Below are 23,789 nucleotides of genomic sequence, written 5' to 3'. Positions count from 1 at the left end.
CAAAATGAAAATAAATAAAGAAACAGAAGCTTTAAATGACACAATAGACCAGATAGATTTAATTGATATTTATAGGCCATTCCATCCAAAAACAGCAAATTACACTTTCTTCTCAAATGTGCATGGAACATTCTCCAGGATAGATCACATCTTGGGTCACAAATCAAGCCTCAGTAAATTTAAGAAAATTGAAATCATATCAAGCATCTTTACTGACCACAACGCTATGAGATTAGAAATGAATTACAGGGTAAAAAATGTAAAAAACACAAAAACATGGAGGCTAAACACTACATTACTAAATAACCAAGAGATCACTGAAGAAATCAAAGAGGAAATTAAAAAATACCTAGAGACAAATGACAATGAAAACACGATGGTCCAAAACCTGTGGGATGCAGCAAAAGCAGTTCTAAGAGGGAAGTTTATAGCTATACAAGCCTACCTCAAGAAACAACAAAAATCTCAAATAGACAATCTAACCTTACACCTAAAGGAACCAGAGAAAGAAGAACAAACAAAACCCAAAGTTAGCAGAAGGAAAGAAATCATAAAGGTCAGAGCAGAAATAAATGACATCAATAAATTGATCAATAAAACTAAAAGCTGGTTCTTTGAGAAGATAAACAAAATGCATACACCATTAGCCAGACTCATCAAGAAAAAGAGGGAGAGGACCCAAATCAATAAAATTAGAAATGAAAAAGGAGAAGTTACAACAGACACCACAGAAATACAAAGCCTCCTAAGAGACTACTACAAGCAACTCTATGCTAATAAAATGGACAACCTAGAAGAAATGGACAAATTCTTAGAAAGGTATAACCTTCCAAGACTGAACCAGGAAGAAATAGAAAATATGAACAGACCAATCACAAGTAATGAAATTGAAACTGTGATTAAAAATCTTCCAATGAAGGAAGTCCAGGACCAGATGGCTTCACAGGTGAATTCTATCAAACATTTAGAGAAGAGCTAACACCCATCCTTCTCACACTCTTCCAAAATATTGCAGAGGAAGGAACACTCTGAAACTCATTCTATGAGGCCACCATAACCCTGATACCAAAACCAGACAAAGATACTACAAAAAAAGAAAATTACAGACCAATATCACTGATGAATATAGATGCAAAAATCCTCAACAAAATACTAGCAAACAGAATCCAACAACACATTAAAAGGATCATACACCATGATCAAGTGGGATTTATCCCAGGGATGCAAGGATTCTTCAATATACGCAAATCAATCAATGTGATACACCATATTAACAAATTGAAGGATTAAAAACCATATGATCATCTCAAAAATCTAGAAAAAGCTTTTGACAAAATTCAACACCCATGTATGATAAAAACTCTCCAGAAAGAGGGCATAGAGGGAACCTACCTCAACATAATAAAGGCCATATACGACAAACCCACAGAAAACATTATTCTCAATGGTGAAAAACTGAAAGCATTTCCTCTAAGATCAGGAACAAGACAAGGATGTCCACTCTCACCACTATTATTCAACATAGTTTTGCAAGTCCTAGCCATGGCAATCAGAGAAGAAAAAGAAATAAAAGGAATACAAATTGGAAAAGAAGAAGGAAAACTGTCACTGTTTGCAGATGACATTATACTATACATAGAGAATCCTAAAGATGCCACCAGAAAACTACTAGAGCTAATCAATGAATTCGGTAAAGTTGCAGGATACAAAATTAATGCACAGAAATCTCTTGCATTCCTATACACTAATGATGAAAAATCTGAAAGAGAAATTAAGGAAACACTTCTATTTACCATTGCAACAAAAAGAATAAAATACCTAGGAATAAATCTACCTAGGGAGACAAAAGACCTGTATGCAGAAAACTATAAGACACTGATGAAAGAAATTAAAGATGATACCAACAGATGGAGAGATATACCATGTTCTTGGATTGGAAGAATCAATATTGTGAAAATGAGTATACTGCCCAAAGCAATCTACAGATTCAATGCAATCCCTATCAAATCACCAGTGGCATTTTTTACAGAACTAGAGCAAAAAATCTTAAAATTTGTATGGAGACACAGAAGACCCCGAATAGCCAAAGCAGTCTTGAGGGAAAAAAATGGAGCTGGAGGAATCAGACTCCCTGACTTCAGACTATACTACAAATCTACGGTAATGAAGACAATATGGTACTGGCACAAAAACAGAAACATAGATCAATGGAACAAGATAGAAAGCCGAGAGATAAACCCACACACCGATGGTCAACTAATTGATGACAAAGGAGGCAAGGATATACAATGGAGAAAAGACAGTCTCTTCAATAAGTGGTGCTGGGAAAACTGGACAGCTACATATAAAAGAATGAAATTAGAACACTCCTTAACACCGTACACAAAAATAAACTCAAAATGGATTCAAGACCTAAATGTAAGACTGGACACTATAAAACTCTTAGAGGAAAATATAGGAAGAACACTCTTTGATGTAAATCACAGCAAGATCCTTTTTGATCCACCTCCTAGATTAATGGAAATAACAACAAAAATAAACAAATGGGACCTAATGAAACTTAAAAGCTTTTGCACAGCAAAGGAAACCATAAACAAGACGAAAAGACAACCGTCAGAATGGGAGAAAATGTTTGCAAACAAAACGACGGACAATGGATTAATCTCCAAAATATATAATCAGCTCATGCAGCTCAATATTAAAGAAACAAACAACACAATCCAAAAATGGGCAGAAGACCTAAATAGACATTTCTCCAAAGAAGACATACAGATGGCCAAGAAGCACATGAAAAGCTGCTCAACATCACTAATTATTAGAGAAATGCAAATCAAAACTACAATGACGTATCACCTCACACCAGGTAGAATGGGCAACATCAGAAAATCTACAAACAACAAATGCTGGAGAGGGTGTGGAGAAAAGGGAACCCTCTTGCACTGTTGGTGGGGATGTAAATTGATACTGCCACTATGGAGAACAGTATGGAGGTTCCTTAAAAAACTAAAAGTAGAATTACCATATGATCCAGCAATCCCACTACTGGGCATATACCCAGAGAAAACTATAATTCAAAAAGACACATGCACCCCAATATTCATTGCAGCACTATTTACAATAGCCTGGTCACGGAAGCAAGCTAAATGCCCATCAACAGACGAATGGATAAAGAAGAAGTGGTACATATATATATACAATGGAGTATTACTCAGCCAGAAAAAGGAACGAAATTGAGTCATTTGTTGAGACGTGGATGGATCTAGAGACTGTCATACAGAGTGAAGTAAGTCAGAAAGAGAAAAACAAATATTGTATATAAACGCATGTATGTGGAACCTAGAAAAATGGTACAGATGAACTGGTTTGCAGGGCAGAAGTTGAGACACAGATGTAGAGAACAAATGTATGGACACCAAGGGGGGAAAGCCATGGTGGGTGGGGATGGTGGTGTGCTGAATTGGGCAATTGGGATTGACATGTATACACTGATGTGTATAAAACTGATGACTAATAAGAACCTGCTTTATAAAAAAATAAATTAAATTAAATTTAAAAAAACTCAATAAAATGTACCTTGATGGGATTGTTTTCTTTCTTTCTTTCTTTTTTTGTTATCCTTCAGAGGATGTTTCTAATCAGGAGGGTTAAAAGCCGTAAAGTAATCTGACATTTTAAATTGGATAGAAGAAAGAACTTTGTTATGTACCTTTTATTACTGTCCTTTGTTCTGAGAATAAGAGGTAATTGACAGAACACTTGAAGCTTTCCAATCATCTACCCTCCCATGTCTGGTTTGATAAGTATGTAGTTTGCATATACATACTATAACTTAGAGCTGTAAGAATTCATGCTATATTGAGGTGACTTGTGTCATCATTGTTTTAGGGTTTTTGTTTTTGTTTTTGCGGTACACGGGCCTCTCACTGTTGCGGCCTCTCCCGTTGCGGAGCACAGGCTCCGGACGCGCAGGCTCAGCGGCCATGTCTCACGGGCCCAGCCGCTCCGCGGCATGTGGGATCTTCCTGGACCGGGGCACGAACCCACATCCCCTGCATCGGCAGGCGGACTCTCAACCACTGCGCCACCAGGGAAGCCCTGTTTTAGGGTTTTTAAAAATAGACTTGATTGTATCACAACTGTATAAATTCTTAACTGATTCACAGAAGAGTGCTAAGCTTGGTAGTTTTTTATATCTACATTGTAGACAGTTAATCATGTATTATTTTGTAGTTCTTGGACATAAACAAAAATTTTATTTATTGACTAAGTATGTTTATAGGGAAAGTAGAGACTTTCTGGTTTATTATGTTAACACATCTTATTAATAAAACTAAATAATCACAGAATGATAGAGAAAGGAAATGAATGATGTCACATCAAAAATATATGCAATGTAATATATCTGTCAGCTTTTTTGCTATGGGTCTGAAGGATGAGTCTGAAGGTAAGATGTTATTCAGAAAAATGCTTATTGAGAAACACTTGGTGCTGGAAGAGCAATTCACTTTATTTTCTGTTTATTGTTCTCAAGTCTCCACAGTTTAGTAGCATATATTTTTATTAGTTTGTATTATACAGCATGTTCACAAGAAAGAGACACAAAGATGCACTGAAACAAAGCAAACAGGAAAGTGGATAGGCAGATACACAATAGAAAAAAGAATTCAGAACATTCGAGATTTTACTAAGTAGGGGAACTGGTTGCATGCTGTAGCTAAAATCTATGAGAAAGAGATAATTCAGAATTTAGCATAAGCCTCTCTTTGTGATAAAACATATCAGGGCTAGTTTCAGTGTTCCAGATTAATTTCCCTCTCACGAAAGCATATTTACCGGCCTGCCATTGTCATAGTTCTCCTTCTCAAAATTAAATTCCTTTTAGCTAGCATTTTCCTGTGGAAAATATATATAACAGTGTGCCTAGATGGAATTCAGAGGAGAACAAAAGATAAGAAAAGTTTTCCAGGTCATGAAAGTCAAACATAAAGACTGTGCTCTGAACTTCAGAGCCTATAATTCATGTGTTTTTTCCTCATTAGGTAGCTCAGTGGATCGCAAAGCGAGATCCTGCTTGTATGAGCAGCTTCAGTATCACCTGAGAACTTGTTAGAGATGCAAGTTCTCTGGCCTCACCTGGGGTCTACTGAATCAGAACATCTGAGAGTGGGGTCCAGCAACCTGTGTTTTAACAAACCCTTCAAATGATTCTGGTTCATGTTGTGAGAACTTTGGGGTTGGGCCCTTGCTAATTCACAGTGTAGCTCTTAAAACAGTAGCAAAGGTACCAGTTGGAAACTATTAAGAAATTCAGATTCTTGGGCCCTGCGCCAGATCCAGGGAATCAGAATGTGCATTTTAACTAGATCCTCAGATGATTTCTCTGCATGTTAAATTTTGGGAAGCGCAGGGCTAGCCATTCTCTCATGGTTTTCAGCCTTGGGTGCATAATGAAACCACCTGGGGATGTTTAAAAACTAACTCCAAGGCTTCCCTGGTGGTGCAGTGGTTAAGAATCCACCTGCCAATGCAGGGGACACAGGTTTGAGCCCTGGTCCGGGAAAAATCCCTACATGCCGCAGAGCAACTAAGCCCATGCACAACTACTGAAGCCCGAGCGCCTAGAGCCTGTGCTCTGCAAGAAGAGAAGGCACTGCAATGAGAAGCCTGCTTGCCACAACTAAAGGAAGCCCACGTGCAGCACCGAAGACCCAATGCAGCGAAAAATAAATAAATAAATTTATTTAAAAAAAAAGGCTACCTCCAGAGATTCTGATTTAATTGTCCTGGGATGTTGTCTAGACACCAGGGATTTTTTTCCAAAGCTCCCTGTGTGATTCTAGTGGGCAGGCAAGATTGAGAACCACTCCTTTAAGCTCTCAAACAGAGTTTATTTACTTTTGTTTTTGACAAGCTTCTTTATATGATTTTAAAGTTTGCAGGATATCTTAATCTTCAGCTACATAGTAGAAGAAGAATATCCCGGGTAAGAGAAGTGATTATTTCACTTTACTCTGAATGATCATATCACACCCAAAGCACTGCCTTTAGCTCTGGGCTCCCTTCTGGAGAAGAATGTAGAAAAACTAGAGCATGTTTAGAGGGGTTGGACCAAGAGAAGCAATGCAAATCATTCCTCTGAGAAATGGTTACAGGAATTTATACTGTTTAGGCAGCCGGAATGATCTTTTTAAGCATAAATCAGGTTTTATCACGTTCGTGCCTGTCACTTGCCTTTGGATTTGGAAAGAAATCTAAGCCTTTTACCAAGTCCCTACATGATCTGGTGCTGCGTACCTCTTCCACCTCACCTCACGCTCCTTGCTCCTCTCATTTCTCACCTCTCCAGCCACTGTTGTGTTCCTAGGTCACTTTGAGAGTTTTCTCATCTGAGAGGAAATTCACCTTCTGTTCCTTCTGCCTAAAGTGATTTTCCCTTGGCTTTTCCCATGGATGGAGCTTCAACTTTCAGGTCTCTACTCAGATACGGTGCTTCCTCATGTACTCGGTCTCTCCTAGTACCTTTCCAGAACAAAAGCCTAGTTAGGTTCTGCCTGATAACTCCTGTGATCTGTAATTATCTTGTTTACTTATTTACTTTCTTGTTTATTATCTTCCTTCCTAGAATGTGAGTTTGATGAGGACAGGGACCTTATTGGATTTATTCATTACTATAATCCCAGTGTCTAGAGTGGTGCCCAGCACAAAGTAGGGGGTAAATAATAATTCACTGAATGGCTGAAAAATGAAGGAAAAGAGAAAACTTTGGGTACCATGATAGTTATTTTCAAATATTTAAAAAACTGTAACTGGAAAGGAGTTCAGATTTGAATGGCTATCACTAAAACCAAAAGATGAACATTGTAAGGGGACTAGTAGATAAAAAAAATTCACAAAGCTGAAAGGAGCAATAGGCAGCCAGAGGAAGAATTAAGTTGTCATAGTAGATGCGTACAGGATTCAGGTGGTTGGCATTCGACAGAGTTGTCAATGAGGAGAATTGAACATTTGCAAGGTGATTGGTTTCAATGATCACTGATGTCCTATTCAATCTCATGACTCTAAGAAAAAGAAAATGAAGGAGGGCTGCTAGGGACAGGTGCAATGTCAGTGTTGAGAAGATAGAGCAGATGGAGAAAGGCAGGAACATTTCAAAAGTCAGGCTCAAGACTTGAAAAGGACTATAATAGAGCCTGATTTTTGTGTGTGTGTTAGAGCAAACAGCTCTATGCTCATCAGTAGCTCTGAAGGCTACCACTACATCACTGCACAATATCATTCATAGAAACATTTATATTTTCCTTTTTAAACAGTGTGACATATTCATTGTCATTTTTCACTTTGTAAAAATACTGTAAATGTTGCATATTTTATTCATCATTTGCCTTTACTATTTCTATGGCTTTTGAGTATACATCATATAAGTAATCATTTATGAAACCAATCTTATATGAATATCTTTGAAGTGAAATATTCATGCACCCTTATGATTAGGCTATAAAGATAAATTCCTAGTAATGAAAATAATAGTTTCACGGGTATTCAAGTATTTAAGGCTTTAATAATCGTTATTTATAATGATAAATTTGAGTCGTTAATATTCTTTGTTTAAAGAGTCAGGTAAAGTCAGTGATTTATTTTGGAAAGAATTCTACCCAACATAATTAAAAGAGTTTGGGCGTGTAAAATTATGAAGTCAACTTTCAAAAAAAGTCAATTATCCAGCTATGTCTATTCACCAAGGGTCCCATAGCCTAGATGCTACACTCTTTGTCTAAATTCTTTTTTTTCTTTTGGCCGCACCGGACAGCTTGCGGGATCTTAGTTCCCTGACCAGGGATCAAACCTGGGCCATCGCAGTGAAACCGCTGAGTCCCAACCATTGGACTGCCAGGGAATTCCCTTGTCTAAATTTGTTACAGGGATTTATATTGATTGAATAGAAATGTGTTTAATACTATAGATAATATACATATAATCTCATTGGCCTTATTTGCACTGTCTACTCCATCGGTGGAAATGCACTGTCATAATTAAGTTGAACTCTTTTCTAGTAAGGAAAAAGAGATTATTGGGCTAAAATATTTCACTCATTGCTCTGTACTGTATCCATATATTGAATAGATGTTTCAACCTTCACTTCATTTTTTTTTTTGCTGTACACGGGCCTCTCACTGTTGTGGCCTCTCCCATTGCAGAGCACAGGCTCCGGACGCACAGGCTCAGCGGCCATGGCTCACGGGCCTAGCCGCTCCGCGGCATGTGGGATCTTCCCGGACTGGGGCACGAACCCGTGTCCCCTGCATTGGCAGGCGGACTCTCAACCACTGCGCCACCAGGGAAGCCCATTCACTTCATTTTGATATTTAGACTTATTCCTCATGTTTCCAGTCAGCAAATCTCATCAGAAGGGTTCAGTGGAAATTCCATAGGAAGACCTGGTACCAACCAAATATTAAGTTTATTTCTAAGGGTAGCTTTATCTCACTTTGGATATTCATCTGTTTCTTTTTTGTTGTTGCCATACGCTCTGTGTTATCATTAAATTTTTTTGTCAATGAGCTCAATGCTTACAACTGAATTTGGGCAATTAGTTACTGGAATGGCTGATGGAGTTTCTAACAGAGAATTGGAGTCTGACTAATCAACAGGTTTACAGCAGTTAAATTACAGTTTACCATTGCAACTGCCAATTACCTTGTTCGAACTTTGGAGGAGGATTTATTAACCAGCTGATAACATGGCCTGTGCTTTTTTTTTTTCCCTATATCATGATGAAATCATCAGGGATCTCTCTGAATCCTCACATCTTCTAGGTTACATTTAATTATCTGTGTTCTTCACTCTGTTTAGTCCTTTGCCAAATTTACTGTTTTTACTTTATATTATCTCCTGAATTTGGTGTTTTTTCCTGTAACTATATCCTGTAACTATAGTCCTCTGTCTCATTCTCATTACCTCTTGCTTGAATTATCAATTAATACAATGTTTACTGGGAATGGAGTTGAAAAAAATAATAATTATTGAGGACTTTCTGTAAGCTAGGCATCATATAGACATGTTTCAAACATTATCTAACTTTTACCAGAAATTGTGGAAGTTAGATTATTCTTCATATTTTACATATGGGGAAACTGAGGTGCCAAGATGTTCTACACTGTAGACAATATCTAGTTTGAACCTACTTGTGCTTGCTTTACAACTCTCTCCACAGTACCACACACACTATCTCCACAGTTAGTCTAAGTGCCTACTATGTTCCAGAAGTTAAATTGTGTAGGATCTGTGGATATGAAAAGAATAAGATACAATCCTTTTCCTGGGTGAGCGCATATTTCAGAAGGGAAGCAGGCTTATACACGCATAATATAATTCTGAAACACAAGTATATTTGGGAAGGGGTAGAATGAGCAGACTCAGAAAATAAGGAGATGGTTGTGAGGACTGAAGAAAAGAGGAAGTGGTCCTTTTTCTTTGCTGAAACCTGGGTTTCAAAGTAACAACTGACTGGCAGACATACGGTCCAGCTGGATACAAGGGCTCAACCAATGCCAAGTGGGACTGTGGTTTCTCTTTCTATCTCTCATCTCTACATTGTCCTAGTTGACTTTGACCCCAGGAGAGCTCTCCCTCATGATCAGCAGCAGGTGTTAATTTTGTGGTCTGTTCTTCAAATGCCATGCAAAAGAGTACAAACCTTTGTCCTTGGATTCCTAGTAGTGTCTCTTTGTCTCTAATTGGACCAGGGGCCCATCATTGAGTCAATAAGTCTTGCCCAGGGTAATGTGCCATGCTGATTGGCTTAGGTCTGTGTCACACACCGTCCCCAAGCTATCTGTGGCAGCTCACCTGGAACCCATGTGCTGAGAGGGAGAATTAGCATCAGGGCACTGTTACCAAGAGAAACACATGAGTCCTGGGTGGTAAAAACAGCCATTCACTAATGTCATTGTTCTCCGTACATTCTGGCTTTTCCAATGTTCTTTTTTCACTTCAGACCCAGTTAAATGCACCAATGCCATCTTAATTCAATTCCATTCAACAATCAAGTACTGAGTACCTGTTTTATGCCTGGACCTGTGTTAGTCCCTGGAGAAATATAACTGAAAAAGACGTGGATCCTACTTTCGAGAAGCTCATAGGCAAGAAAACATTTAACCTCTCTTCTTTCAATAACTAATTTATATTTTCTTGTATTTTATTGACATAATTTAATCTTTTGCCTTCATCAGTAGTAGGTTTATCTGCTTTACATAGTAGGTTTCTGGAAGACAGGAACTTGCCCTTTTTAGCTTGTTTTGTACTAATTCTCATCTTTTCAGACAACTACTTCCAATGGACATTACTTTTTCAAGGGCTAAAAGGATATTAAGAATTCATGAAGTTTATGTTTAGCTTAAAGTAGTGTCACACACATTGGTAACTAACAGATCAAAGTAATGGGCAGGAACTCAACAACCTTCTTTGTGAACCGTTTTACTATTTAACTACTTCTGTTCTTAAAGCACCAGAGTATCTATTGATACTTTTTCCTTAATCTGTCACATAAACTGTCAGATTTTACATATTTTTATGATGCAGCTCATTTTGTCTTCAAAAATTTAAAAAGCTTCTTACCAAAGCATGTGCCGTGTGGCATGACCTCCTGACAATCCAACCAAACCTTATCATTATTATTTTTTTTTAAAGAGACTTCAGGGGCTTCCCTGGTGGTGCAGTGGTTAAGAATCCCCTGCCAAGGGAGGGGACACAGGTTCGAGCCCTGGTCTGGGAAGATCCCATATGCCGCGGGGCAACTAAGCCCGTGCACCACAACTACTGAAGCCCATGTGCCACAACTTCTGAAGCCTGCGCACCTAGAGCCTGTGCTCCGCAACAGGAGAAGCCATCGCAATGAGAAGCCCGCACACCGCAACGAAGAGTAGCCCCTGCTAGCTACAACTAGAGAAAGCCCGTGCACAGCAACGAAGACCCAATGCAGACAAAAAAACAAACAAATAAATCTATAAAATAAATAAATAAAAATAAAAGACACTTCAGGAGACACTACAGAGCCAAGAATTACGTGTTTTCATGTTGATAAACTATTTATGAAATAGTCAAGAATATTACTTGTTCTTAATTATGTAACTTAAATAATGCAAGCTCTCAAAGGAAATGTATTTTCTGTTTGCCTTAATTATTATTTGTAGCCCCCTGGATCCAGATCTTTGTAATTAGTTCTTACATTCTTTCCAATGTCCATCATGACATTTTTTCCCCCTTGTGTTTGTTAGTATCTATAGGTATAAATATACATATATACATATGTCAGTATGTATTTGTCTATTAAGCTTTATCTGGTTAAAACAAAAACACTGCAAAAACACTAAGACAAACATGAATAGTACCATTTCACAAAGAGGGAGCAGAGTTTAACTGATTGACCTGAAGTCTCTTAATTAGTTTCCCAGGTGGCAGTGGAAAGAAGTCCTTCTTGATGTATGTTTCAAATAAAGGTACTTAAAAGTTTTTGCTTTTTATGTTTATGTGCATGCTATTAGGTGCATACAAGTTCGTAAATATTATTTCTTCTTTGTGGATTGTTCCTTTTATTATTATACACATTTCTTCTTTGTCTTGGGTGACGGCTTTTAACCTTATTTTGCCTGATATTAATACTGTTAAACAAGCTTTTTACAGGTCTAGTATTTTGATAATATCTCTGTTCCTTTCCTTTTATTTTCAATTTGACTTCATTTTTATTAAGCTTTTTTGAAAGCAAAGTATAGGTTGGAATTAAAGAAAAATCCACAGATAATTGCTATAATTAGAACTTCGCAATTCTTTTTGTGGCAGTTTGTATGTTTGGACTTATTTCTGCTATCTTTGTATTTTGTGGTTACAATTCTTTTTCTTTTTACCCTCCTTGCTTTCTGTTAGATTGATAATTTTTCCTTATTCTGTTATTTGAAAGCTATAACTTGTATTTTTATTGTTCTAGTGTTACTCTTAAAATGTTAAGATACATTTTTTTTCTAAATGGGCCTTCCATTATTTAGTATTTCTATTCTTTTCCCTAAACATGACAAAGGTATTAGTATACTTTAAGTATGCATTGAGCATCCTCCTGCAACTTTATTATTATTTAGAATTTTACTTTTTACCATTTAATCCCATAAATGTGTTATTTTTATTTTAATATTATTAAAATAGCTGACATTTTATAAACTTCTATGGTTTGTTTTTAATTTTTATTTTATTAATTTTTTTATACAGCAGCTTATTAGTCATCAATTTTATACACATCAGTGTATACATGTCAATCCCAATTGCCCAATTCATCACCCCCGCCACCCCCCTGCTGCTTTCCCCTATGGTTTGTATTTCTTTTGGTTATTAACATAAAGTTCTTTTAGTGCAGGTCTGTGGATGTTAAACTCTTATAGTCTTTGTCTGAAAATATCTTTTTGTTACTTTCACTACTGAATGTTGGTTTTAATAAGAAGTTAATGATGGTTCAAATTATTGTTGCCCTATATTTAATGTGTCATTTTCCTCTGGCTGCTTTCAGGATTTATTTGTCATCTTTGGTTTTCAGCAGTTTGACTCTCAAGTGCCATAGATAGTTTTCTTCATAGTAGTCCTACTTGGAGATCCTTGAGATAACTGAATCTGTAAGTTGATATTTTTATTAAATTTAGAAAATTTTCACCACTTTTTATTCAAAATATTTTTCTGTTTTATTCTCTCTTCTGTTGCTATGACTCCACTTACATATATATATATATGTACACACATATATATACATAAACATACATATACATATATATATATATATATATACACACACATATATATATATATTTTTAGGCCTTTTCATATTGTCCAACAGGCCTCTGAAGTTCTAATCTCTTAAAAAATTTAAAAAAAATTTTTCTGTTCTTCAGATTGTATTATTTCTATTGACCAAACTTACTACTGTAAGTAGTAAGTTTGGCTTACTACTGTCACCTTCATCCTGCTATTAAACCCATCCAAATATATATTTTTTTAAATTTCAGATGTTATGTTTTTCAGTTCTAGAATTTCCATCTTTTAAATTTATTTATTGTGCTTATATTTATTTATTGTGCACATATTTTCCTTTATGTACTTGAGCATAGTTATAATAGCTGCTTTGAAAACCATGTCTGTTATTTCCAATTTATGATCATCAAGGATTGGTCTCTGTTTATTATACTTTTCTCTTGAAAATGGATATTTTCCTGGTTGAGTAATTTTGGATTTTATACTAGATATTGTGAAATGTTATGTTGTGCAAACTCTGTTATATTCCTCCAAAGAGTGTTGATTTTTGTATTTTAGCAGACATTAACTTGGTTGCACTCAAATTGCAAACTCTGACTTTTGGGAAATCTTAGACTGGGTTCTTTTATCTTTAGTGGAGTCTGTCCAATGCATGCATGTTTCAGGGATTAGCCAGAGATTTGTGCAGAGTCTAAACACAGAATTTGAGGCTTTCCTTCTCCGTTTTCTTTTTTTCTAGAATTCCCCCCTTCCCACTTTCCAGTGTCTGTGGTTGCTCTGAACTCTGTCTTCTGATTCCTCAGGCAAGAAGGATTGTGGTTTTTCTACCGGAGTTTTAGCCACCTTGTTCAACATCAACTTATTTTTGCCCTCAGGCTAAAGGTTGTAAAACAAATGGGAACCTCCACCCTTGCTTTGGTTTGCTCTCCAGTGCCTTCAGTTTGTTGCTTTTAGTATTTTGTCGAGAGTTTACAGTTGTTATATGCAGGAGCGTCAGATGCGGTAAAAGCTTACACACCCATGTCATAAGGGGAACTGTGATCAGTTCTTAATATGAACTTGATCTTATATCCTTTGTGCCTACTTTGGTGTCATGATGTCTTGTTATTTCTGCATGGATGATGCACCCTTATTTCTCTTTGAAATCCTCCAAATATTATTTCAAACTCATTTTTATGTTTTATGAAATAAATTCCACTTCAAATATAATTTATTTTTCTCATTGCTTTTTTTCAGCTTCTCATTTTAAAAAAATTTGTTTTAGAATTTGCAGGCTTATTTTGAGTGCTTTTGTTTTCTCTATTCCCTGTATTATTGGGCTGTTTTATGTGTTTTGTTTGTTTTATTTAGTTTTTTTTTTTGGCCATGCTGCGAGGCTTGTGTGATCTGAATTCCTCAACCAGCGACTGAACCCAGGCCATGGTAGTGAAAGCTGAGCCCTAACCACTGGACTGCCAGGAAACTCCCTGTTTTATGGCACCCACTTAGTTCTCTGGGTGCCCAGTTGAAAACTAGGATTTATAAACATACTTCAATAATATACGGGAGTATGGAAGACCTAGTAAGCAGTTTAGCTGAGCTTCTAGTAGCAAGATTGTACTTTTCCTTGGGCTCACAGCTACCAATAAGCTACAGCCCCCACCAGCAAGTCTGCCAAATTTTTTCTCCTCTTCCTTTCACATGTGAGAGAACTCACATCAGGCCCTGATTTCAAGTAGCGACACTACTGTTCCTATCTTGCATGAAATACTTTTAGCTCCTCTTCTTCCACAGGAATCAAATTCCCGGTGGCTGTTGCTCTATTTTGACCTGGATGGAAACCCCCATCTACTCTTTGGATAGCCTGGATATTATCTTTTCTATAAATCTGAGTATGTCTTTTTGATCTCTCTTAGTATTTCACCCATTATTGCTATGTGTTTGGAGTAGATGGTGTTTATAAAGCATGACCTCATTGCAAAGTTTGACCCTGAAGTTGACAAGTCCTTTTGTCTTGTCTACTATATGCAGCAACGCTTCTATATATTCTTTTGCTTCCCCATTTTGTGTTTGTCAGAAAAAACATTTAGTTTCCTTTCCATGTTCTGCTTAAGCCAGTAGATGCAATCTTATTTGTGTGAAGCAGGCCTCCTGATTTTTAGAATTAAGGTCAAGAAGATGGAGTTAGTGAGTATTTATATGTGAGGTGAGATATCAAGGGGAGGAAGGGATGATATTTTTGAAAAGGAGACATTATAATTTGGGTGTTAAGATAATAGGATGTGGCCAAGATGGAGTAGGGAGACCCTGTGCTCACCTCTTTCCATGGGCATACCAAAATTATAATTATTTACAGAGTAACAATTGATGAGAATGACCTGAAGACGAGCAGAAAAGGTTTTCTACAACAAAAGGTATACAGAAGGAACCACAATGAGATGGGTAGGAGGGGCAGAGGCACAATACGGTCCAGGTAGGCAACCCACAAATAGGAGGTTGATCACAACTGCAGAGGTCCTCCCCAAGGAGTGAGGAGTCCAAGCCCCACATTGGGCTCCACAGCCTGGCGGTTCTGCATCAGGAAGATGAGCCCCGAGAATGTCTGGCTTTCAAGGCTGGTGGGGCTTGTATACAGGAGAGCCAGTGGGCTATAGGAAACAGAGAATCTGCTCTTAAAGGGCACATGCAAAATCTCACACATTCCAAGACCCAGGGCAGAAGCAGTAATTTGAAAGGAGCTTGGATGAAACCCACCTGCTGATCTTGGGGAGCCTCCCAAAGAGGCAGGAGGCAACTGGGACTCCTCTTGGGACATAGACACTGGTGGCAGTCACTTTGGGGAGCTCATTTTACTATGAGGACACTGGTGCCAGAAAGCACCATTTTGGAGTTCTCCTGCTAGTCCATTAGCACTGGGGGCTTACCTGCTTACCAGCCACTCAGCAGCAGTCTCAAGACCCCCTGCCCCTGCCCCCAGGCCCTGCAGCTGGTTGCCCCAGGACTTGGCCCCCCACCACCAGCAGGGGGGCACTATCCCTGGGATCCTCTGGGCCCCACTGCCAGCTGTGCCAGGACCTGGACCAACCCACCAGAGGGCTGGCAACCTCCAGACAATGCAGGGCTGGCCGCCACTGGCTGGGGCTAGAGCTGCAAACCAGGATGCCCACAGTAGTTGGCCCTTCCACAACAGAAGGACAGGCACAGCTCTCATGGGGACACCCCTAGAGCATATAGCTCTGGTGATCAGAGGGGAGTGTGCTGCTGGGCCCCATAGGATGTCTCCTACCTAAGGCCACTTCTCCAAGAATCAATCTACCTAATACATAAAAATCAAAACAGAGAATTAAGCAAAATGAAGCAACAGAGAAATATGTTCCAAATAAAGGAAAAAGATAAAGCCCCAGAAGAAAGACTAAGTGAAGTAAAGATGAGCAGTCTACCCAATGAAGAGTCCAAGGTAATGCTCATAAAGTTGCCTGACAAACTTGGGAGAAGAATGAATGAACACAGTGAGAAGTTTAACAAAGTGTTAGAAAATATAAAGAAGAACCAAGCAGAGCTAAAGAATACACTAACTGAAATAAAGAATACACTAGAAGGTATCAATAATAGATTCGATAATACAGAGGAACAGATCAGGGAACCAGAAGACAGAGTAGTGGAAAGCTAAACCCAAGTAGTGGAAAGATTTCCAAGTAGTGAACGGCTACCCAAGCTGAATAGAAAAAAAAAAAAGAATTAAAAAAAATGAGGATAGTTTTTGAGACCTCTGAAACAACATCAAGCATACTAACATTTGCATTATATGGTGTCCCGGAAGAAGAGAGAGAGAGAGGGGCAGAGTACTTATTTGAAGAGCTAACAGCTGAAAACTTCTCTAACTGGGGAAAGGAAACAGACATCCAGGTCCAGGAAGCACAGAGAGTCCTAAACAAGATGAACCCAAAGATCATACTAAGACACATTGCAATTAAAATGGCAAAAATTAAAGATAAAGAGGGAATCTTAAACACAGCAAGGGAAAATCAACATCATGGGTAACCACAAACCAAAAATCTGTAATAGATACACACACACAAAAGAGAAAGGAGTCCAAACATAACATTAAAGATAGTCATCAAATTACAAGGGAAGAGAGAAAAAGAAAGGAAAAAAAAGAACCACAAAAAAAATCAGAAAACAATCAGCAAAATGACAATAAGTAAATACCAATCAGTAATTACTTTAAATGTAAATGGACTAAATGCTCCAGTCAAAAGACAGAGTGGTTGAATGGATAAAAAACAAGGCCCATCTATGTGCTGTATATGAGGCTCTCTTCAGATCTAAAGACATGCACAGACTGAAAGTGAAGGGATGGAAAAAACGCAAACAGAAACTAAAAGAAAGCTGGAATAGCAATACTTATATCAGATAAAATAGACTTTAAAACAAAGACTGTAACAAGAGACATAGAAGGACATTATATAATGATAAAGGGATCACCAGAACAAGAAGATATAACAATTGTAAATATATGGGCACCCAACACAGGAGCACTTAAAAGCAAGTATTAACAAACATAAAGGGAGAAATTGACAGTAACACAATAATAGTAGGAGACTTACACCCCTTACATCAATGGATAGATCATCCAGAATGAAAATCATTAAGGAAACACTGGCTTTGAAACACATTAGACCATACGGATGTCTATATATTTGTATGTCTACATGTCTATGTTTATATCTATATCTATAATGTATATTGCTATACATTCCAGCAGGTCCACTTCTGGGTATTTTTCTGAAGAAAACACAAACACTAATTCAAAAAAAAATATGTACCCCTATGTTCATCACAGCATTATTTACAATAGCCAAGATATGGAAGCAACCTAAGTGTCCATCAACAGATGAATGGATAAAGAAGATGTGATATATATCTACAATGGACTATTACTCAACTATAAAAAAGAATGAAAATATGCCATTTGCGACAACATGGATGGACCTAGAGGGTATTATGCTAAGTGAAATAAGTCAGACAGAGAAAGACAAATACCATATAATTTCATTTATGTATGGAACGTAAAAAGCAAAAACAAAGGAACAAACATAACACAACAGAAGCATACTCATAGATGCAGAGAACTGATGGTTGCCAGAGGGGCGTGGGGTGGGAGGATGAATGAAATAGGTGAAGGAGATTAAGAGGTACAAACTTCCAGTTACAAAATAAATGCATCATGGGTATGAAACGTACAGCATGAGGAATATCGTCAATAATATTGTAATAACTTTGTAGAGTAACAGATGGTAACTACACTTATCATGGAGATCATTTTGTAATGTACAGAAATGTCGAATCACTATGTTCTGCATCTGGAACTAACATAGTGTTGTGGGTCGATTATACTTCAATTAAAAAGAAAATGATAACAGACTGTGGAGTCCAAGAATGTGGGCTACAACCTGGCTCCACTGTGTACTAGCTCTGTGATGCTGAAAGGTACTAAATTTCAACTTTCGCAATAGAATTCCTATTAGGGAGAAAATTTTAATTTTGGTTCAGCAAAAGATCTTGATAGGCCACTTGGAGTAGATGATGAAACCCTTAATGTATGAGTAACCATATTGCTCCAGGGTTAAATAAAAGGATGGTAAATTTCTCTCTAGGAGAACATAAAATATATGTTTTTTGCTCTTGAAAGGGTATGGGTATAGAACATGGTGGTGAGTCCAAGACATAGTAGAGGAGGACTGAGCACTGGAAGCTCTCCAGTGATGGTGTGGCTATAAGATACCTTAAGAATAAGAATGCATAATGTTCACTGTAAAGTTGCTTGTTTACCTGAACTATGATCTTCTCTTGTTTCCACAGCCCCCAAACTTCAGGTGATGACACTAAACTCATCCTTGGCTTATATGAAATTTTTGTGTATTTATAAGTTATAGTGAGGCAGTCCATAGACTGAATGACATCATCAGAGCAAGCAGAATGAATCAGAAGTGAGCAGAAAGCATATAATCCTTGGGTATTTGTATCAATCCCAAAAGGAACTTCAGATTTCTATAGGGATTTGAGCCTATTATATTAACTAAGAGATCCCAAGTCAACACGTTGTTATAAAAATGAGGTAGGGGTGGAAGGTAAAGTGATTAAAGCCCTTGACTGAGTGGGAGATAGTAAAAGATCAACTTAAGGCAGCCATGGGATCACAGCGAAGTGCAACTTGAGAGTATCCCCAACGTCTGATTATCCGTAGACTAATTCTGACCAATTAGAATTGGTCAGATATATTTACAATTGTTATATCTTCTTGTTCTGGTGATCCCTTTTTTATTATATAATGTCCTTCTCTGACTCTTGTTACAGTCTTTGTTTTAAAGTCTATTTTATCTGATATAAGTATTGCTATTCCAGCTTTCTTTTAGTTTCTATCTGCGTTTTTTCCATCCCCTCACTTTCAGAACTAGTCAGAATTAGTCAGAAGATTAGTCAGTATTTACAGAAGATTCTTGGTTTTTGCAGTAGTAGGGTTCTCTAAAGTTGCTACGAACACTGAATTAATATGAATACTGAACTAGGGGAAAACAGGGTTAGATTCCTGTGAGCCTCTGGTCACATTGACCTATGTTGTGATCGATTGATACATAACCTTCTTTTATGTGTGTTTCTGTTTAAAGACACCTTATCTAACATATGTTGTTGATTCATTAACATTGAACTCATGGCCACCAGTACTATAACTTGCCCTGAAAAGGGCTTATCTAATATATGCATTTTCTCTTTAAGGCACATTAAGCCTTCCTGTGCTCAGCAGCACTAGACAGAACTTTATTATTTTGCTTGGGGATATTTTAAATAGTAAAATGACCAAGAAAAAGCACAAAAATGTGAAAAATATGGCACTAAGTAGACCACAGGAAGGACACTTCTTTATAGTATGAGAGCTGAAACAAGAAGGCAGAGTGTCACCTTGTCCAACCTCAGCTGGGATGTGGCCATTAGATGACTCAAATATTTTGCTGCTCCGCGTGTGTCTGGGAACGACCTCAAGAGCTCAGCGGGTATTGATTTTGGGGTTACAAATAACTTTTAGCAAGTAGTGAATTCGCAAGCACAGAATCCATAAATAATGAGGATTGACTGCGTATTCACTTTGATAGGTTTCAACACATGCTTAGCACTTGGCAGCTACAAATAAAATCTTCAATTCTAATTTTAATATTCCAAGTGGAAAGAAAAACAATAGAACATGACCTTTAATTATATATTCCTATTTCTCTACATGGTCAGAGAAAATATGACTAGTTTATCAACTCTTTTAAAGGTTGTGCTTTTGTGCAAAATGTTCATTTACTCCAGAAAATTGATGGAATAAGTTCCTAAAATTTTAAAGCTCACAAGTTTATAGCCTTATGTGTTCTTTCTAACTGCATAAAAAACTGTAGAAAAATTTGCAGTAATTTGACACATTAAAATCAATTTTACTCTATATTCCCAAAAGTCCCAATTGCTTTTTTAAATTTTAATACTTAAAACCATTTATGAAACTACAGTAACTACTAACAGAGTATATAAAAATTTTCAATTACTAAAGGTTCCCTTTGCACCCTCAACTTCAAAGTCAGTTATCTAACTCAACAATTCAGACTATATTGATGGGATCAAAAATATAACATTCACATAAAAAAGCAATTTAAAGACATTAGTGATACAAAATATAGTATTAGGTATCTTACTTCAGAGAAAGAATCATATTTTTAAAACGTTGGCAACCAGAATCTATCAGCTGTTCTGGCATCTCTGTCTCTCCTTCCCTTTTATTATTCTTGGGCAGCCAAGTTTCCTCCAATATAAAAGTTATTTACGGCAATAGGGAACATTTTGATTTCTTAAAAAAGTATTTGTATGAGGTATTCATTAAGGTAAGCTGCAAGGAGGGATGTCATAAGGGCTCTGTTTGGAAGGTGTCAGCATAAGAATAAGTAAGACTGTTGAGCACAAGATAATTGAATAGTGACTGCCTTATAAGGGTTTGAAGTGAAACTCCTAAGTCTTGCGGACTGCTTTTGGAATGTGATAGTAAACCGAAGAAATTTTAATTTGATTAAAGTTTTAAAAAGCTCAGAATTATAGACACCTAATTTATGATGAGAATTTCCTTATCAGGGATGTGGTGGGAGAGAATTTGATGGAATGATAGTGGGTAGATGGCTTGTGTCTTTCCCTTAGAGGGCACTAGCTCACTCTGTAGGTTTTGTGCCTTGATTCTTTTGTCTAATGGAACCATAATCTCTTCCTTGGTCTTCCTTTTCTCCAAGGAATGGATGTGTGTAATTTTGTAGTTCCAGGATTAAGAAAGCACCCTGTGACCAGATAATAGATCTGTATTAATTGGAATATTTGGGAGCTTGATTTTACAAATGTGGCCTCACTGGCACCATGCTTGACCTGAATAAACTAAATGTAGTACCTAATACTCTTGTCTGCACATGGTAAGAAATGTAAGCAGTAAGTATTTGTTGATATTAATTTAATTGAAGTGGACACAATATATGGATTAAAAAAACATAACCTATTTGTGTTTTATTTATCTATTTACTACTATTTGGATTATTAGATACTAGACAGGATGACCAACAACGGGCATTAGTTATATAAACAGGTTAGCTACTAATTGATTTAGGACTTTTGGCCTGTTGAGAGACAGGATCACATACTATAGAATCTTTGGAGGCTCCTTTGAATAATACGACTGTATGATCCCATTTTATATTTGGAGATAGAAATATACATACAGAGAGACTATGTGACATTATGAGAAGTGAGCTTAATCAGAGATAAAAATTGATATGAAATATATATAAATCTTTAACTCCTTTACCTTATTATTTACCTAGCTCCTTTGTTTCTAGCCTAAGAAGTAGCTTTTTGAACATTTTTAAGGATTCTGGTTGGAGCCTGTTAAAACTAACTGGACCAAAAGACCTAGGGGCTGTTAACAAATGGTAAAATATATGCTCTGACTTGTTTAGAAATTGCTTAGAACATTAATCATGCTCATCATTTGACTAAATTGCCTACCCCCCCTGTTTTATTTAAATCTCCATTCAGTTGTCAATAAAGAGAAAGCATTTTGCAGTACAGTTTATTTTCTACTTGCCTGACTTCTCTTAATGCATTCTGCTTTGTCTTTGAAAGATAAGTACAGAAATGTACAATGATTTAAAGGAATAGAGAACTTCCTGACCAGATTCTGTATTTCCCTATGTGACTTAGAAAGAGGGCAAACCCATTAATGCAGGATTTGATTTCCTAACAGGGCATCAGAGTTATCAAAGAAGTTGATATTGTAAGCAGTTCATTTACTCATAGAGTAGGCATCTCTCCTGCCTTAGGGCCCTCACACACAAGGCAGGAATAGTTTAACTTCCTTACTTGTAATCAGATATGATCTACCTTTCCTGATCATGCTCAGCATTGACTCATAGTTTCAATTACCTACAGAGGGATGAAATGAAGATGAAGGAAAGGGAGGTACACAACATACTACATTACTGAGTACTTATGTGACAGATCATGTGTTAGAATATTTTATGTATATTACCATATTTGATCCTCCTAAAACCTATGGAAGTAAACGCTATTCACATTTTATGATGGAATGTTGAAACTCAAAAAACTTAAATTATTTGCCAAAAATGATATGGTTAATAAGTAGAGATGGTTGCTAAATCTGGGCTCAAAACAAAATGAAGCATGGCATAAAGAGGGCCTAGAAAAGAAGCAGAGGGTATAACACCTATAAGGAATCAGACCTACTTGGAGTCCTTTTAAAAAGTTCAGCCACTTCTTTTGCAGAATCAGATGTGTGGCACAGTTATCTATACCCTTGTTCTTTTTACTAAATTCATTCCCTTCTCACAACAGGGAAATGTTCTGTTCATTTAAAGGTCATGTTTTTAAAGCTATTGACCTAGAGTTGTCATCACTTTCTTCCTACTTCAAATAGTCTGAGTAGTAAGATAAATATATTCTTTATCATTTTATGGTTAACCAGATTGACTCTTCAAACAAAGGGAAAGAGCCAACTTATGAAAAATAATACATAATATGTCATGATATACTTGCCTCTATGATGGAAACTCTCTTCCTAAAATATACATGGATTGGAGTATCCTCACTCTGAAATAAAAGTAATCCATATGAGAAGGTGGGAGTCTAAAAACAGGAAAAAAAAGAGTAAAGAACGTTGAATACAATGGGTAAGTAAAAAGGCATAAGGCAGTTGGGTTCAGGAGAGGGAAAGGGGTGAAGAGAAGTATTGTAGAAAATCCCCCTTTGGACATGCTAGAAGAAAAGAAGCCCAACACAGAGAGGGATTCTTTAAATGTGGAGCTGTTTGTCCAGCCAAGGCTGGTCTTCCTATTTCATGTTTCTCATGGGCAAGTTTCATGCTATAGGGCTCACATTTCTATATTGTATGGTCAGCTGTGCAGTGACCACTCAGGGAACCAGCCACTGAAGATACAGTGTGGCATTTTATGCAAAAATGTAGAGGATCACAGAGCAGGATGGGGCATGAGTAGGCCATGAGGGCCATGCAGGAGGCATGGGGATTCACCTGGGGCTCCAGCCAGTTTGGAGAACTCATCAACAGTACCAGTAAAGGCAGTTGCAGAGTGGTCCAGGCAGTGATTGGTACCTTTGGAAAGAATGAGGCACTGAAACATTCTGAGAAGGCACATAGGTTTGTGTTCATTAAGTAGGGCTGTCAAAGTCTCCCTGAGGGTCATCTCCTTTCTAGCCAGCCAGGAGAAAAAAGAATACAGATGAGAGTATTTGGGAGGTTTTCATGAGATAGTCCTCCAAGGCACACATCACTTCTGCTCACATTCCACTGACTACAATTCACCCACATGGCCACATTTAATTGCAAGGGAGGCTGGGAAATGTAGTCTAGCTGTGTACCTAGAAAGAAGAGGAAAACTGGGTTATGAGGGGCACCTGGCATATCTACTGTATAAATAAGAAAT

At 37.3% G+C, this 23,789-nt stretch overlaps 1 long non-coding RNA gene across 1 annotated transcript in view; it reads left to right on the top strand.

Moving 5' to 3' along the window:
- Nucleotides 1-14,965, top strand: part of LOC132597086 (uncharacterized) — a 28,465-nt gene extending 13,500 nt beyond the window's left edge. Inside the window, exons 3-5 of the long non-coding RNA XR_009563439.1 lie at nt 11,443-11,495; nt 12,551-12,653; nt 13,526-14,965. This is a non-coding gene — a long non-coding RNA (uncharacterized lncRNA). The remainder of the gene's footprint in view (nt 1-11,442; nt 11,496-12,550; nt 12,654-13,525) is intronic.
- The last annotated feature ends 8,824 nt before the right edge of the window (nt 14,966-23,789 follow it).

The sequence above is a fragment of the Globicephala melas genome, chromosome 3 (assembly GCF_963455315.2).
Source record: "Globicephala melas chromosome 3, mGloMel1.2, whole genome shotgun sequence".
NCBI lineage: Eukaryota > Metazoa > Chordata > Mammalia > Artiodactyla > Delphinidae > Globicephala > Globicephala melas.
This window is presented reverse-complemented; position numbering and strand designations above follow the sequence as displayed.